This window comes from Taudactylus pleione, unplaced genomic scaffold (genome assembly GCF_031769625.1).
Source record: "Taudactylus pleione unplaced genomic scaffold, aTauple2 ptg000069l, whole genome shotgun sequence".
Taxonomy (NCBI): Eukaryota; Metazoa; Chordata; class Amphibia; order Anura; family Myobatrachidae; genus Taudactylus; species Taudactylus pleione.
In genome coordinates, this window is record NW_028284471.1 from 4090806 (window position 1) to 4109854 (window position 19049).

Here is a 19049-nt window from a genome sequence, read left to right on the forward strand (position 1 = left end):
TTATCAAATTAATCAGTGCATTTTTTTAAGCAGTTCTGTCGCACTGCAACTAAGACTCACATTTCGATCAAAAAATATGTAGCAAAAAAATCAATAAGTATATACAAGTGAATGGGTGAGAGAGGGGAGAGAAAAAAAAATCATTAAATATGTAAAATAAAGGGTGAGGGGGGCAAAAAAAATAAGTTAATTATATAAAGTAAAGGTGGGAGAGGCCCAAAAAGCATTACATATATAAAGTGAAGGGGTAAAAAAAAATCAAATCAATAAAACATATACAAGTGAAGGTAGAACAGAAAAAAAATCATTAAATATCATTAAATAAATACAAGTGAAGTTTGGAGAAGGGGAAAAAATTCATTAAATATATACAAGTGAAGAATTGGGACCAAAAAAATCAATAAATACATACAAGTGAATGGGCGAGGTGGGGACAAAAAAAATCTTTATAAATACTGAATAAAGTAAAGGGTGAGTTGGGGCAAAAAAAAAAAATCAAATATATAAAAAGAGTGAGCAGGGACAAAAATGCATTAACTATGTAAAGTGAAGGGGGGGCAAAAAAATCCATTAACTATATGGGTGATTTCATAAAATATAGGACACAATACGTGAAAATTAAATTCTATCACAGCAGATGCCAAGACATTTTCTACTTAATTTCTTTCTACTGATGAACTTAATGTAACTGTCACAGTGACTTCAGATGATGTAGTTAACGTTGGTGACTGGTTCTATGTTAAAAATTATGGAAAGAGTTACCTTAGGTGAGATCAAGGACAACAGAGATTGTGAATACTTAGTGAGCACATTGGAGCAAACTGGCAACAATTGGAAATGGCCATCATTACCAGATGAAACATTTTATACATCTTCACAGTTAAATCAGGAAGATGAACAGGCCTACATTACGTGGACTCTACAGGTTTGAGTAATTTGTATCAGAGCCCTTTGACTGGGGACAGAAATGTAATGTGAGTTATATTCGTATGTAACAAGAGTCACGTCAAAACTGATTTTAAGTATAGTTTGGTTAACATTCAATTTGTTGTGTGTCTATCATAAGTTTAGGGTTTTAGATGTGTATAGTATAACAATCATATTGTAAAAATAATTAGCAGAGCAGGTTTAAATAAATTTATATACGTCCCCTATGTTCATTCTGTTGTAACATGAGTCACACATCTAAACAATAACATTTATTTAAAAACTACTAAAAGTGTAAATTTGATCTGCTTCTAAGCATTACTTATGACTACCTACCTCATATATTATTGTCATATTTTTAATGTTGTTTTAATGTTTTTAATGTTGAATTTCAGCTTCATTTTTGTGTGTGGTTTATTTTAACTTTTAAAAATTAACAAGAAATGTAACATGACCCATATACAAGTGAAGGGTTGGGACACAAAAAAAAAATCATTAAATATATACAAGTGAAGCGGTGAGGGTCACAAAAATTCATTAAATATTTAGAAGTGAATTGGGGAGACAAAAAAAAAATCAATAAATATATATAAGTGAATGGTAACGGAGTGAGGGTAAAGACAAAAACATAATTAAATAGATACAAGTGAAGGGGTGAGGGGGAACAAAAAAATTCAATAAAAATATAGAAGGTAAGGGTGAATCAATAAATATATACAAGGGTAAGGGGGGAGACAAAATCATTCAAAATATAAAGCTGAAAGGGTGGTGTGGGGGAACAAAATATCATTAAATATATGCAAGTGAAGGGGTGATAAAATATAATTAAACTTATATAAGTGAAGGTGTGATGAATCAATAGCTCATTAAAAACATATAAATAAATGCAAATAAATTATAAACTAAATACATATAAGGGAATGAGTGTGGGTATAAAAGAAAAAAAAACATTTATAACACATAACAGAGTGCCATATATGTATATTTTTATATGCCATTTTATTGTTGTTTCTAATGAATAACATCCCCTGGCTTGTAATATTGTTCTAATGTGGTTGACAGCCCCCCACCAGAATGTCTGGGTATCTTCCTTGACTTTGCCATTTCTTCTGGCCCCCACATTCAGACCCTTTACCAATCATGCCATTTTCATCTCGGCAATATTCCCAAAATCAGGTCCTTCTTCACCCTGGAAGCTACTACAACTCTCATCCAGGTCTTCATCACTTCTCACCTAGATTAATGTAATCTTCTTCACTCTTGCTTTCCAAACGGTCGACTCACCACTCTTCAAAGAGAGAGCTTAAATGTCTATTTTTCAGGGAGCTAGTTCAATAAAGGTGAACAGAACAGCAGCAATATCATCGCAGCTCCATGTGCACCAATTCCTGGGCAATAGACCATATGACTAGTTCCGCCCTATAATCTATACCACTGCTAAGATCCCCACCATACCGGACCCTGATGCAGCGGCTTTCAAGAACCCAGTGAAGCATCGCATTGAAGTATTCTGTAACTACTGTACAGTACATAATTTTGACCTTCGTGATCTCTGCGTCCCTCCTACACCATTGTCTGGAATAGCCAGTGAATATTGCCTAGGCTAACAAACTGCCTCTGGAATGGAATCTGTGTCAACAAGCTAGCCTTACAGGTGTACCTCTACTTTTAGGAATGGGCTTAGATGATTTTTCCATTTGGCTGCTAGTACTTCCTCCGATCCCACTTCTCTTGACCACATACACTCTGGGCCTGATTCAGCAGTGCACGCAATTCAAAGAAAATGCCGATGTTTATGTAACTGGGCCATTATTTGCACTGCAGATGCAGGAAAAGTCTTGAAAACCCATACGATGCATGCCTCACACAGAGTGTATGTTCAACTATTCTACTGCAATCAGGAGAGACGGTATTAGAAACAGAGCGGCAAAGTGATAATCATCCCTGGGTGGTGACTGGGAGGTAGTCTGAAGTGAATGCAAACAAAATATGCCTCATAAGCGTGTAAAGGAAGTGTTGCGGGCTGATCTGTAAAATCAGCTGTGTTCTCAGATGTATAGCCACAGCGGCCATGTTCAGATTAAGAAAATTAACCTATCATAGGGCTGATGCAAATATCAATGATGCACCGATGGTGGTGTGTCAAGAATCACCAGCAGTGTTAAGAGTTTAGAGACACTGAAAAGTAGGTGTTTCATGGCTTGCACCTTCAGGCGCTGGCCACTGCACCAGGGGGAAGGCTGATACTAGCATTTGCGTATTATCGCCACTGTGACTCTGCAAACAGATGCACCAGCATGCACCTCTGAAGCCACACCCCATTGTGTTCACTCACAAGAAGTTCAATCTACAGGTGTGGAGGAAGGGGCTGATGAGCAGAAAATCCTTTCAGGCACAGGTCATGGTACACTATTCACCAAATCCAAGCCTTTGTAGTAAACAGCAGCTTCATTGTCTAAGCTACAAAAGCATTAGCCTTTCCCCTATCCCACAACTGTTTTATGAGATTGTCTGCTAGTGGTACAGCATCAAATTTATCTCCATCTCCAGATTTTTTTCCCTTAAAGTTTGGAGCAAAGTTTTGCATAATCCCAAATTCAGGAGACCCTCATATCTCATGAAGTGGTGGTACTAGTATAATCAACAAAATGTTTTAAGAGGTATTATATGATATTTAATCAGCTAGTTTTATTTTAGAACTGAAATCATTCAACATTCAGTATTTGAGAAAAACTTGTTTCAAGTTGGCCTGTGAAAAAACGCCCTGGGGAGAACAGGAATACTTACCTCCATGTTTTAATAAGACCAGTTATTTCCTTCTAAAACAAGGAAGACCTTATAGATCCAAAAGAGCTTAAAACAATATACACATGAAACCTTTATGGGCTTGTCAATCGCGAAAACAATATGAAAAAAATGCCACGAATGTAGGCAGGTGCTTATGTATGGATATTTTTAGGAATTTAATAGATCTAAATTAGATAAATATTTATTAAATTAAACCCAGTAACTATATTTTAAAACAACTTAAAAACACAAAGATAGTACAATAGCAGTATTAGATATAAAATGCCCTAACAGTATCTTCTAACAGACAGCAAAGTAAGCTGATTATAGAGCATTGTCATGGACCAGCACTTCCAATTTGCAGCACTTCATATCCAATTGTCTATAACTTCACAGTTATGAATGTGATGATGATGGTTAAAGCAGGGTACCATGATGATACCATGAAGAGTTTTCATGCAAGTGAGAACCCTGCTGGCCTATAGTAGGCCTTGGCCACTTTGTTGACTTTCAGCCACTTTACTCCACCACCAGATGTTTACACTAATACCTGTGCAGAGGATGACCTACCTGGGTTTTTATTTAGTAAGCTTAAGCTGAAGTCTTTCTGTCTCAGGACTTGATCTGTCTTCAGACGGTTATCAAAAATATGGGCCTGATTGCAGAGATGGACAAATGCTTGCAAGAGGCGTCTGAAGCTATTTTCCACAATTTACTGCCACCACACTCTTGATCAGCTGATGCTTCTTTCTTATAGCCTGTGAATGTAGTGGATTTTAGAGCAAAGTCTTGCAATAGGATTCTCTACATTCTAAATATCCCAAAAAAGTACAGGGCTGCTGGTTCCTAGATAAAACTTTTCCATAAATGTATATCAGTAGCAACGGAGATATGAAGAAAGGGAAAATGCTAGAGATTTTAAGAACACTGCTACAAAACCCAATGATTACAGTAAATATCACAGAAGGTTGAAAAGTGGCTTGTGACTTCTGTAGCAAACAAGTGCGATAAAGAAAATGGATATTTTTCTCCAAAAGTGTTTCATTAGTACACTCAAGACCCTTAACAGATGGCATGGCACAATGCTCACACTACTGACCAGCATATGGCTTCCTCTCCCCCCACAGTAATACATCTGCAAAAAGTCTAGAAGGTCAATTAACAGATAATCACATCTATTTTCATGGCCTCAGACTTGCCCAGGAGGGCATTATTCCCAGCATCTTCCTTTGAATCAAATTTGCTTCACAAGTATTTTAAAATTAAATTTTAAAATACTTTCAAATTCAAAATAATGTCACGTTGGAAGGTATGGGGTGAAATGTACAAAGGACTCATATTAGGTCTCATAATTATAGAGAAATAATTTAGTTAATAAAAATTAGGTTCTTATTCTTACAAAGAATGAAATGTCATACACATAGGTACATATTAGCTAGCATATGATATGAGCGTGTTAACCTGTGACTTATCAGCAATTGTCGAATTGCAAATTGTCAGTGTGCTCTAGTACCACTTTCCTCAACTGGACTACATCTCCCAGCATGCTTTACTAAAAATAGGTTAACAGAACGAATGTAATAGCAGCAGCATTTGTTAAACACAAAAGCTGAATAAACACAATCAGTGCATTACATTATATAATAAACAATTGTATGTATATCCACTATATGTAAACACATATATGAATATATGAGGAGTGACTATGCTTTACTACGTTTCCACAGAACTTAATATAACTATTCCATGTCTGTCACAGCACATATATACTTTAAACGTGACATACTCAATACAACCTGACTGAACACAAGTGTAGACGAACCGGGACTAGGAGCATAAATAAAATGGTGACTGTTTTTTTTTTTTCAGTTGCCGGTGGCAGTTACCTGCACGAGACGGACAAGGCGGGAAAATTCAAATTGAGCAGCGACCTGAAGCTCAGTATGCGTCACCTGCCCAGCGAGGCAGCGCGCGAGCCACCAGCCGCGGCCAGGCCAGCGCCTCCTCTATAATCACCAATACCGGCCGAGACCGGGAGAGGAGAGAGGAAGGAACAGGCTTCACCTCACAATCATGTTGGGTGATATCTGATATAAAAATACACATACAGACGTGGCTTTATAGACTTACAGCCGTCGTCATATTATACACAGATATAATAATTGTACTCAGGTACTACTGCGATCACATTACAAACAGATAATAACATTATACAAAATTATAGCCTCACATGTAACTACTCATTTTATACACATTATGGGCCTATGATTGAAGTGGACACAGCAGCAATGTCGGGTGTAGTGGAGCGATGTGCGCCTGAGTCGTACAGCGCAAATGTCCCAATTTTTGTGTGTACAGAGTCACCGTACAGATTTGGATGAACAATATCAGAAATGCATGGGGTGTTCCCGGACAATGACTGGTTGGCAGGGCCGGTTCAAGGTTTCTCGGCACCCTAGGCAAAATTTCCTTCTACTTCCAACACCCCCCCCCCCCCCCCCTCAATACACAATTCTTAGCCCATCAGGTGAAAGTGTCTGGGAATTACAACTGCCATTTGTGGGTACATGCGGGTAGTATAGTTGGGGACACACATATTTATATATTATACACAAACATATACACAAAACTATATATATATATATATATACATACACATATATACTGTGTATAGATAGATAGATAGATATATATATGCACACATATATATTACACATATACATATATACACACTTCTAGTTACATATGGCACCGCCTAGACTTCTATATTCCCCCAGCCTACTTTGCTCCGGGTGATGTCCCACTGACTGTGTGTGGAGCCCCACCGTGGATAGACCTTTAGGCTGGACTGCCTGTAGTTTAAGGGTCAGCACACAGTACTGGATATGAGGGGGGCGCAAGGTTCGGCAGCTGCAGAGCATGTTGTGAAGCTGAGATGGTGGCGCACTGATCGCTGTCAGATTGGAGGCGGAGCGGCAGTAGGCTGGCAGGTAACAGTGCGCTGGACTCAGCTGCTGCAGACTCAGAGACCCGCGGCCTTTACTGTGTGACTGTGGGGGGGGGCAGGCGGGAGTAGACGGGTGCCACTGCTGGGGTAAACACGTTTCACCAGTAGGGAGGAGAGGCAAGACCATGCCATCCCTCTCCAAAACAGCCTCTGCAAGCCGCCCCGCAGGTCCCGGCGCCCTTAGGCAGCTGCCTAATGGAAGCGCCGGCCCTGCTGGTTGGTGATGTGGGCAGCTAGAAAGACCCATGGAGATGTTACGTCTTGCGTGCTATTGAAAGCTGTTACGTACAAAGACACTGAAATAGGAGGCTATACTACAACGGAAATACTGCACCTACTATAGGACTAGTGAAAGTTTTGATGGTGCAACCGATGATGACATCTAAAGATGCCCCAAGCTGTTTTTCACTTTTACTGACACTGCCAGTGAGTATCTCAACCCTTGCACAACCGGACGCATGGATGTACACTAGCGAAGGGCTTTTTAGTGGCATTAGCATAAAGTCACATGGCAAAGGACGCAGGGACATATGCAGATGCGACGATGTCTGGCTCAGAATCAGGCCATATATGTAAAGTAGTTAATGTAATAAATATCATGTTCCTCTGAACCTTTGAAAAACTGTCCTTATTCTGTTTATTTTTCACTCATCTGATCTTCATTATGAGAGTGTGAAAATCTACATGAGAGAATTTGAAAGTGGATTAATATAAAGGATGATTTATTTTTTTTAAGCAATCAATAAGTATAAAGTAAACTGACTTAAAAAATAGTCGTCTCTGCTGTTTAAAGGCTTTTACATCTATCCACTTTCATGGGAATTTTTGATCCATGGTCACCATCTGCTGTTGGATGTATATCAGACTACTAGGAGAGAATTCAATTGCCCACGATAATTTTTTGTGCAGTAAAAATGGGACTTTACCGCAATTTTATTTTTTTTTCAGGCAATTCAATTAACCCTCGTTTTTACAGCACAAAAAATATCCCGTTTTGGATAAGTTCCCAGATCCATGTGTCTTCGCGATTGCGGACGTGAAAACATGCCTCGGGCAGGTGAAATAAAATCCCTGATGGAGCCGACTTCCTGTCAGCAGCTCAGCACACACTTCTGTGTGCTGGGCTGCAGTGGGACGAGGGAGACTGCTGCCGCTGAGCAGTAGTCTCTTCTGGGGGGGGTGCAATCACACTGATCGCAGCCCCCCTGGCTCAGCGCGGACCCATTTTTTTTTTTGCTACAGGGGATTTGCCACGCCCTCGATTATTTAATTTAATTAGCCCTGGGATCAATTCGCCGGTGGTAAAGTATCGCGGCTAATAGAATTCCCTGCTTAAGCTAGGTACACACTGGTGCGACTGGCATTTGTTCCGATATCGACGTGCGTGCACACTGGCAGCCGTCACTAGCGACCGCAGGAGCAAGCAATCGCCAGTACACACTGAGTGATGTAGGCGATATGTTGTTACAAAATAGCATAAGTCCCAACATTATTCCAGTGTGTACCTAGCTTATCTGCACAATATGGGCCTGATTCAGAGTTGTATGCAATTTGGTCGCACTGCTAGCTTGATCGATGGGGATCTCTACCTGTATTCAGAGTCTGCCACATCTATGTAGCATACTTATGAAATTTTAGTTGCTTTTCTCTGGGAGGAGCCCAGAGATGAGATGCAGCTGATAATTTCGGGGGTAGGGGCGGGCTCTTCGCATCATTGGGCCCCAACTCCATTGTGGAAAATGCCATTTAAATAGTGAGTTCATGGTATGATTCGAATTGCATCATTTTAGCCCTGCCTTCTCCATACAGACCAACGATTCACAGTATTATCTCCCCATTCGGCTCACTTCACTATGATGTGGACGGGATGCAGGAAATCCAACCACTCTTCCAGTGGTGTAGGGGACTTCTCAAATAATCAGGAGTCTCCTGCACTTTCCAGGAGAGTAGGCAAGTATGCTATTTAGCCGCACTGCCTCTATACATGCACTTGTGATAGTAGCCGTCATTATCAGCATGCATTTGCACAAGCCCTATCCTTGGTGCACATGATCCATCTGAAATCAAATAATATAACAGGATTTATACTACAATATGTATTTTTTCAATAAAGAATTTGTATTTTAATATAATTCTTTTTTTCATGTGTATTCACACATAAGATTAATATAGAGGTATAAGGCATGTATGACCTTATATTTCTACATTAGTATTGCTGCGGTGGTACACTTTTTTTGGGCCTAACAATTACTCAAATTAAACAAATACAGGTTGAGTCTCCCATATCCAAAATGCTTGGGACCAGGGGTATTTTGGATATCAGAATATTCCGTATTTTGGTATATTTGCATACCATATTGAAATGTCTTGGGAATGGGACCCAAATCTAAATTCATTTATGTTCTATATACACCTTATACACACAGCCTGCAGGTCATTTTATACAATATTTTTAATATTTTTGTGCATCAAAAAAAGTTTGTGTACATACATGAAATTCATTTATGTTTCATATACACCCTATACACACAGCCTGAAGGTTATTTTATACTGTATTTTAATAATTTTGTGCTTTAAACAAAGTTTGTGTACATTGAACCATCAGAAAGCAAAGGGTTCACTTCTCAGTCATGCTAAAAATATTCCGTATTTCGGAATATTTGGATATGGGAGACTCAACCTGTATACTAATCCATTTTCATAGGGAGAGTCACATATTAAGGGTCTCTGAAGGTATATATCTGCTCACTATGATCACCGGGGAGGACCAGATTAACAAAAATGCGGATGGAGCTACAGCCCCAGGCCTCCACATAAAAATAGGCCCATTGACATAGTAGCATGATGATGACTAGTTTGCCACACACTCATAGGTATTAAAATTGTATTTCTAGTTTTCTCGCAATATTATGCAATTTTTGTATGTTTATTTAGGGAGACAGTGGGGCTGATAATGTAGGAGTGTATACAACCACGTGGCTCTGGTCACACCCACACAGCACTGATCATAGGTCCTTCCCTTCTCAGTATAGGCCCTTGAACATTTTCAGCCCTAGGTCCTTGTGGCCCTTAATCTGTTCCTATCTCCAGGTGCTGTAAACACCAGAAGTAGATGCATGTGGCAATTCAAGGATATTTTTAGGTTAAAAAGTTGGTGATGGCCTATAGCTTCAGAAGCACTAAACATGCCTCCTGAGAATGCTAGCACATCCCTAAAGTGACAACGATTACCTCCAAGTATAAGAGGTGTGGCCTTGTATTTAGAGGTTTTAAAAGTTGGAAGGTATGTACAAACGTATCTTTATAATAAAATTATATTCTGGATTATAACTCACTCTTATTATAGTTTGATATTGCCTAAATCACATTATGGGGGGAATCCAATTTGCTGTGATGTTTACCCTGCAGATAATTACCTGCGCCATGTGGGGAAATGCTATTCAATTAAATAGCTTTTTCCCCACATGGTAAACCAGGGGTAATTGCACGCTAATCCACTGATTCCACATAAACTGTGGAATCAATGGGTTTTCCCAGCACATTAACCCCCCGTGGGTGCATTTTCTAATGGACTTTTCGTCGAAGCTCCTGAAGCTGCGCTGAAAAGTCCACTTCTGCAGTTTAATACATGGAGTAAACTCCGCTAATTGAATCTCCTGGTATGGGACTCCCTCTATAATGGCTGTTTCTTAATCAGTAAACTAAAAATACATTTAGGCCATGTGTTTAGAATAATTTGTAAAATCACCTTACTAAAAGCATGGTGGACAGAATTCTTTTTTTTCTAATAAATAACAATTTGGTGGGGGAAGTAGGGAAGTACAACTAAAATGGGGTGAAGGTGTGTGTGCGGGGGGGAATGACCAATGTGTTAAGGAGCATACACACGGTCAGATCTGTCAGATGAACGATTTTACCAAAGAATTGAAGTCTGACTGCAAACACATCAGATGTCAGATATCGTTATCCGACCATCGGGAACGCGCATCGTTCAAATCGTTCATCTGACATATATGTCAGATTTTCCTTCAGATATGAACGATTGCAATATTTTTTAAATCGTTATTGTTCAGATCTGAAGAAAAATCTGACCGTGTGTATGCTCCATTAGTTTGTGATTAAAGCAACTGATACGTTTGATATGTCCTCTGGTGTTAGGAGAATGCTGACAGATTAGAAGTTTTAGAGGTAGTACATCTGTAGCAAAGATAACTGGGGGTAATGAATTCTCTAGTTTGGTTAGGGTGATGGGATAATAAAAGAGGGTGAACAGATACAGTAGGTTTGGAAACAATGGGAGACATACATAGTGGGACAACACAGAGATACTAATAAATAGTTGGTAACAGACACAGTGGGTGAGCTAATACATAGACATAGGATGGTACAAATATGATAAGGGAGTGGAGTCAGCTGTGGGAAGGGACAGTGGTGGATCCGGGGCTGGAGGCGATCAGGGCAATAACCCCCTATAACACACCCCCCCCTTTCCTGGTGGGGTAGTATCCTGGCTCTTTAGATGAAGGGTTTTTATAACATAAAGATTCAATAATAATCAAGGGTCTTCTTGTGAAGGGATGTGGGAGAAAGCATCTCATTAAGTATTGGTGAAATTTAGACTAAAGCTGCTTGCACATGATACTATTTCAATGAACGATATCGTTCATTTTTATGCAGCCAACTACCAATGAACGAAAAACGATGCGCGCTCCCGCATGGACGATAACAATATCGTTGGTCTGCCATGCATGCAGGCCAACCTGGTCGTTATTGTTCATTTTTCATAGCGGTTTGTGATCGTTGCTCGTTCATCGTTGGTGATATCTTTTGTGTGTGGATTAACTATATCCTTCATCCAACACACCAGGAAATTCAAGGGAGATCGTTCAGCGATATCGATCGCTGAACAGATCGTCCCGGGTGTACACACCATTAGGGATATCAACGTTTTAAGGTCTGTGAATTTAGTAAAAGTTTCTCAGACTGTGATATTTTTGATTAACCTTATGTTGCCGGAGAGGGGGGTGTTATTTAATATTGACATTCAGAATGTCATCATCAGCTTGTTGACATGGTCTGAATGTCAACATGTACAATGTCGACATGGTAATGTCCACATTGTGCATGTTGACATAGAATTTTTATAATTAGAGCCCTAACCGCAGCCTAATGGTGCATACACACGATCAGATTTTTCCTTCAGATATGAACGATAACGATTTAAAAATCGTTCAGTCGTTCATATCTGAAGGAAAATCTGACATGCCTGAACGATGGACGATCAACGATGCGCGTTCCCGTTTGTCAGATAACGATATCTGACATCTGATGGGTTTGCAGTCAGACTTGGACGATTCCATTCATTTTAATGCAGTCAAAAATCGTTCAATCGTTCAAATCGTTCAAATCGTTCAATCGTTCAGTCGTTCATCTGACAAATCTGACAAGTCTGACAAATCTGACCGTGTGTACGCTCCATAACCCTAAAACAGTAACATGTACTGTTGACATTGTGATTATGTCAACATTTCGAGCATGTCAATATTCTGAATGTCAACTTAAGACTACATACTTCCTGGGAGAACAATATGGGTATGAGAGGGGAGTGTTGAGGGGCAGTTTTACATGATTTCAGCTCAATAGTACAATTGTGATAAATAATTTTTTGTGACTTACCTTGCTTGGGTTGCCAGTGTATTGAGAAAATAATTTGAAAATTAAAGTTGTAGCTTCTTTGTTAAGCCATATTTTTGTGCGTCAAGAGGTGTGTGAATGTATGCAGGGGATTAACTAGGTATTTGAAGGCCCAATAGCAAAAGTTTGTAAGGGCCCCTATGTACCACACAATGGTGAAAAATGTATGTAACACAAGTAGCTTTGACGGGGAAGATGGGCTCCCCTACGCTCTGTGCCCCATAGCAGCTGCATCCCTAGCACCTATGGTAGTGTCACCCATGAATGTATGTATTCTGCTAGATGTACTGCAATTTAGCATATGTTGAGTTGGGAACAAATGCCCTGCCGATTCCCATGCATGGGGCAGATCTTAATAAAATGTTTTGGTCCAGATTAACGCAGATGATGTTTATTATATTTGAGGGCATTACAGAGTAATGAGAGGCTTCATAAAATGTAAAGCAGTCCGAGTAATATCCTATCCTATTTTAACAGTATTAGCAATCTGCCTATCAATGAGATAAGATCATTCCATCTATTCAGGTTGGCTATAACTATTATGCTTTAAGTCTGCTAACATAGAAAGTGTGTGTAGCATTAGGAAATTACTAGGTGCCTGGGTTGCTGACGCACCTTTTGTTTTGCACTTTCATTTGTCCTGTCTAGTTCTCGGGTGTGGGCTATGGTGTCCAGAGGGATCCCCCTCATGTGGGTCTTACAGCAACTTTCCTATGTGGACACAAAAGTGGTATGGTGGTGGTGCAGTGAACATAGGTATCACTGTATATTTAAGGGACAGATCATCTCTTAATTTAAAAAACAACAACTTTATTTACACTTCTACTCCAGCACATTAGCAGCACTACAATAGTTACATAGCTACATACATCTCCTTCCTCCTGCTGCACTACTCTAATAGGACAGTTGCAGATAGATTTTTATCTCAATGGAAGGTTTTACTTACTCAGTCTTCCAGATGCCTCACAGCGTGCGGTGTGCTCCTGGCTGGGCACTATTGTTCCATAGCCCCTCTCAGGGTATGCAGTCAGGAAGCTGACGGTCGAAATGCCGACCGCCTGCTTCCCGACTGTCATATTCCAGCAAGGTACTAATGATAGGCGTCGAAATCCCGACGCCTTTCATTAGCTCTATGCTGCGAAACCAATGCCCAGCATATCGAACAAAGGTAAGCCGGGCAGCGGCAGCGGACAGCTGCGGGGGGGAGGGTTAGGTTAAGGGCTCCTGAGGGAGGGCTTAGGCACCCCCCACGGGAGGGTTAGCCTATGGGAAAGGGGGGTTAGGATCCCCCGGGGGGAGGTTAGATTTAGGCACCCCCCCAGGAGGGTTAGGATGCGGGGAGGGGGGGGGTTAGGTTTAGGCACCCCTAAAGGAGGGTCGGGGGGGGGAAGGTTAGGGATAGATTAGATACTTACCGTTTCGAGATCTAGTCCCGTCGAGCTTCCAGCGTCGGCATTACATCCGCCGGGCTGACGTCCGGCGGGATTTCATACCGATCCCCCTCTCAGCATGCAGGCAAACAGGCTATAGGTCTTTTCCCTTTCTGTATCTTGAGAATATTCTACTGTCTGTTCGCCCAGAGATCCAAGACCTCCTCCCCCTCCTCAGTCTCAGTCCACAGTACTCTTCCCCCCATAATTTCAGGAAGTGCCCCCAGTACTAGTCCCCCCTATGCAGTGCCCCCAGTAGTAGTCCCCTTACTGCACTGCCTCCAGTAGTAGTCCTTTCTATGCAGTGCCCCAGTAGTAGTCCCTTCTATGCAGTAGTCCCCTCTTTGCAGTGCCCCCAGTAGTAGTCCACCCTATGCATTGCCCCCAGTAGTAGTCCCCCCTATACATTGCCCACAGTAGTAGTCCCTATACATTGCCCCCAGTAGCGGCCATACCCCCTATAATGTGTCCCCAGTAGCGGCCCCCCTATACAGTGCCCTCAGTAGCGGCCATTCCCCCATAACGTGCCCCCAGTAGCAGCCCCCCTATACAGTGCCCCCAGTAGCGGCCATCCCCCCCATAATGTGCCCCCAGTAGCGGCCCCCCCTATATAGTGCACCCTAGCAGCCACACCCCCCCTGTGCTGTGCCAGAAAAAAAAAGCAACTTACCTGATCCCCGCTCCTGCCGACGTCCGCCGCTGTCCACTCCTCCGTGCCCGCTCTCGCTCTGCACTATGGGATGGGAGAGACGGCGGCTGTGTGTGTTTGTTACTGTGTAGGGCAGACCACACTCTTACTGCAGTCTTCCCTACACTTGTGGGGCCCGGGGTACAAGCGGGGCTAGTTCAAGCCCCTGGGGTAGTCCACCCATTGGCTGCTGGTGGCACTGCTGGACAGCGCCCCCTCCTTTGGCCGGCGCCCCTGGCGAGTGCCATCCTGGCCAATAGGTAGATACGCCCCTGCTCTTCTTCCCCAACAGTCACTAATTGCCACTAACAGCTACTGATTTCCACACCCCCTGGTGTTGTCTGTCTGACACAAGGGGACATGGCCACATGCTAGTAATGAAGTAGGTGTTACACATATTATATTTGGGATAAAATACCTCTAATTGTAAATTTGAGGAATATTAAAAGTCATTGGGACAGATTCATTTAGCCATACCCTCTGGGACTTATCGCGCGGGGTAATCCATAGATTTCAGACGTTTAACACGTTTATTGAATCTGCTCCATTGAGGTGTTCCTGGGCTATATAAAATCATGAGGCTGCATCTTGAGGACCTGATTCGGAGGTGGGCGCTTATGACTACGCAACTACATCCTTTTACGTGGCGCGACTGCATCTTTATGCTAATGCTGCAGCTGATGGAATTCATACAGAGACGCCCATTGGCTGCGGTGCTAATCTGCCAATGTGCACCCTCATGGGCCATCTGAACATGACCACTAATATCAGTGCAACTGTGGAAAAAGACACAGTCGCTGACTGCGACATGCCCGTGTCTGACTAGCCATCCCTTTGTTATCTCCCAGGTACAACCATTGATATTGTCTCTCTCTTCCAAAATCATTTTGCAATCCCCCACGTTAACCATCGGGACGCATGTGTTGTGCGATTCGGACACATGTGCACACTTAAATAATCGACAGCTGTGATCACATCTGAATCAAGCCGTGAGTGCTTTATACATGACTGCTTCTCATTGCGGATATTGAAAAGGATATTTTAAGTGCAGGATAGCGGTTACATTGTTACAACATAAAGCTACGCACTAGCAAAGTGTGTTTAAACGCTATTATCTGACACTTTGGAATTTCTCTGTGCAGTGACTGTTTTCCAGCGATTCCATAAACATAGCACAACCATTACCATCACTAACACACCAGCTAGTTCAAATTGATTTTTACTTTTTATTGTATTGTTGATATACTGTATGGCTTATTGCTGAACCTATGTTCAAATGATTTATCTATTGTCTTAAAAATCTTTTTCTGTATTTTTACCTCTATTAAATACATTCTCTACTACTCTCTGTACCAGCGCGGTGATCCTATATTTATGCAAATCAGAGGTAACCTTGAATAGATGTAACTTACAGTAACAAGTAAATTATTCCTTATAAAGCCACGTATCCACTTGCCGATTAAACAGAGCGATTGAACGATAATTACATCGTTATAGTTCAATCGCTCATTAATCGTGCACAAATCGGGCAAGAAAATGTCGAAAACGACTAGCGATGCGTGCTCCCGCTGGTCGTTTTCGAAATCGATCATCGCCTGAACATACTGGGCAATCTGTCGATAACAGACAATTATGCATGTTCGGGGATGAGGGAGGGTGCCTGCACTGAACGACATATCATTGCAATGTTGTAATCGTACTGTCGTCACAAGATCTGCAAGTGGATACGCACCTTAAGGCGTTTTATTTCAACAGAAAGTGCCATGCACATACATATGAACACACCACTGAGACAGATACACATATATTTTTTTTTACTTAATTTATTGTTTGATTTTATTAACACACACAAACACACCCTTTGAAACTATAAAGGTTCTACTTACATGATCACATGACCTGCTATTTTCTAGCAAAGGTGGTCCTTACTCAGGGGGAGCACTTTCTAAAGAGGGCAAGTGGAGAAGTTGGCGTAGCTACTAATCATCTTCTAGCGATAATTTTACAAGTAAATTCTATGACATGATAGCTAGAAGCTGATTGGTTGCTATAAACAGCTTCTCCACCTGACCTCTGTAGAAGGTATGATGCACTACCCCGTAGTTAGACGCACAGAAAGTAGTGCCAGTGCCGCTACACCAGCGGGTCATGTGACTGGTAACCACAACTACCAATGTATAGTGAAAGGATCTGCTGAGCCCCTGGTCAGGATATAAATGTGCCGTGTTCTGACATCAGAGTTACCCAATTTAAAAATATTATTTACAGAAATGTAAGTGAACAGTTCCTATTTGTGTATATTATGTTAAAGATATAACTTACATTGTACATGTACATTTTACACGATAAAAATTACATTGTACACAGATGCTGACAATATGCACAGGTAATACACAGCTGACAGTGTCACAATATATAATAACTTACACTATACACAAATATGTATCCCTGCAATCACTTTATACACAGGTACTCACACATTAGACAGGCAATAATTCATATTGTATAACTTACATCAATATGCCATAGCTGTTTTATTTACCTTTTCAGTGACAGCTTTCTTAAGTGGTGGCCACATTTTATCTATGATGTGTCCCACAGTGTTACTGATGATATTAGAAGTCACCTTGGAGGGGTTGGGTACGGGATGCCGGCGCTCGAGATCCCAGAATCCTGATGCCGGCATCCCGACATGGTTAGGATACCGACACCTGTCTGTAGGTGTCCTAACCCTACCTCTTCCTCCCCGCAGCCTAACCCTCCCCCTTCCCTAGTGCCTAGTGTTATTTCTAGTGTAGTCTAATCTAGTAATTTTGAATCAAGTAACCTGATGACTCCATTAATACCATTTTAAATATATATTTTTCTGACAATTTCCGTAACATTTACATTAATGTTTCTGAATATTATTAGTCATTTTTGAGATAATATAAGGTAACGTGGCTGTAAGTAAATTTGGTCCGTTAAAAACAGAACAGCATACACTAGTGCCAAAGTAGAGGTTTATTTATTTACTATAACATATTCCCATAGTAACATTAATAGGTTAAACTGCTGATTGTATAAAGACTGTGCAGCAACATATGAAAAAGCCCTTAAGGCTACATACACATTAAGTGATATGTTAACTAAAATGCTGGTTTTTAGAAGTGGAGATGTTGCCCATAGCAACCAATAAGAGTCTAGTCTCTTTTAGAAGGTGCTAGATAAATGTTAAGTAGAATCTGATTGGTTGCTAATGGCAACATCTCCACTTCTAGAACCCGCACTTTAGTAAATATACCCCTAATTTTGCGATTTGTGTTTTTTAACGCATGTTATAAGGCAAATAGAAATGCATATACTGTAAACAAAGAGTTGCCATTAAAAGTTCTGGGCTGCGGTACATTAAGGTGGCATGACAAACCTGGGGCTAATCCTATATCTGGCTTCCATGGAAATTATATAGTGCCATGATTCTGGAGGTGGTGTGTACACACAATATTGGTGTCATAGCTACACCTCTTTGGCTGATCAAGGCCCCTGGACAGGTCCAGGTACATTTTACCCACCCCCTTCTCTCAGTGGCCCTATTTAAATTCATCAGTATGCATTTATGTATGTCGTTGATATGAGCTTGAAAATGTGATTAATCTGCATTTTTTAAATATGTCTGTGATGTAACAGTAAATTTTTTTGGTTTCATCTAAACACGTGTCAAAACTCACTCGCTTTTTAACTCCATATTAAACACAAAAAAACACAACAAAGCAGGTTAACCACACATAAAAACACAAATATGTACTGTTGATGACTTATTTTCACAGCTGTTTGCAAACACATTTTAACTAATTTTAATGGCAGTGTTATTTTTTTATAGATATGAATGAAAAATTCAAGCTGCGATTATAAAACAGTTTTTGTGATGTGGTATGCATTCTAAATATAATTGAAGATGTTCTAAAAAAAAACTGTTTACTGCCAAAAGTAACGGAATGTAAAATAGCACAAAAAAATGAAAAGGTAATTATTAAATGACAGTTTAAGGCCAAAATAAAACTGGAGTTATAAAACTACTACTACTACAGTATTAGTAGTACCTTGTATATAAAAACATTTAAAGAAATATTTTTAAAATAATACACAAAAATAAACTAAATACTGTATGCACATTACAAATTGTGATGCCACAAAAAGCTATTAGAAAGATTAGGTCATGTCATATTTTTGCTATGGGGCGATCCATCTCAGATGGATTGCCCCAATTCACTGTTTTGCCTGGGTTGGGGAAATACAACATGTTGGAAATCCTGAATACGCCTATTCTGACAAAAAAATTATTGGGATTGCAGAGTCTGGAATATGCTGTTTTTTCCCAATCCGCAGACATATCACCAATCATCATTAGCCACCGATCAGCTAATCGGATCGGCAGAACAGGTAGGACTCGGGCCCATAGATGTATGAACCGCATAACGTTTAGAGAAGTCTATAGAAATATTTTATTTGACGTTTGGAAGATAGCCTTTAGATATAC

The 19049-nt window shown here is 40.6% G+C and overlaps 1 protein-coding gene across 3 annotated transcripts in view; it reads right to left on the reverse strand.

Annotated features, from left to right (window-relative positions):
* Window positions 1-5735, reverse strand: part of RAD21L1 (RAD21 cohesin complex component like 1) — a 258401-nt gene extending 252666 nt beyond the window's left edge. For 2 of the 3 annotated variants that reach the window (XM_088467137.1, XM_088467139.1), the window contains exons 1-2: window positions 5601-5735; window positions 4285-4472 (exon numbers count right to left, since the gene is read on the reverse strand). The gene's annotated coding sequence lies outside the window, so the exon portion shown is untranslated. Of the gene's footprint in view, window positions 1-4284; window positions 4473-5536; window positions 5561-5600 lie in introns of those variants that run through there. The other variant, XM_088467138.1, reaches the window with a different exon arrangement.
* Window positions 5736-19049: the final 13314 nt, after the last annotated feature.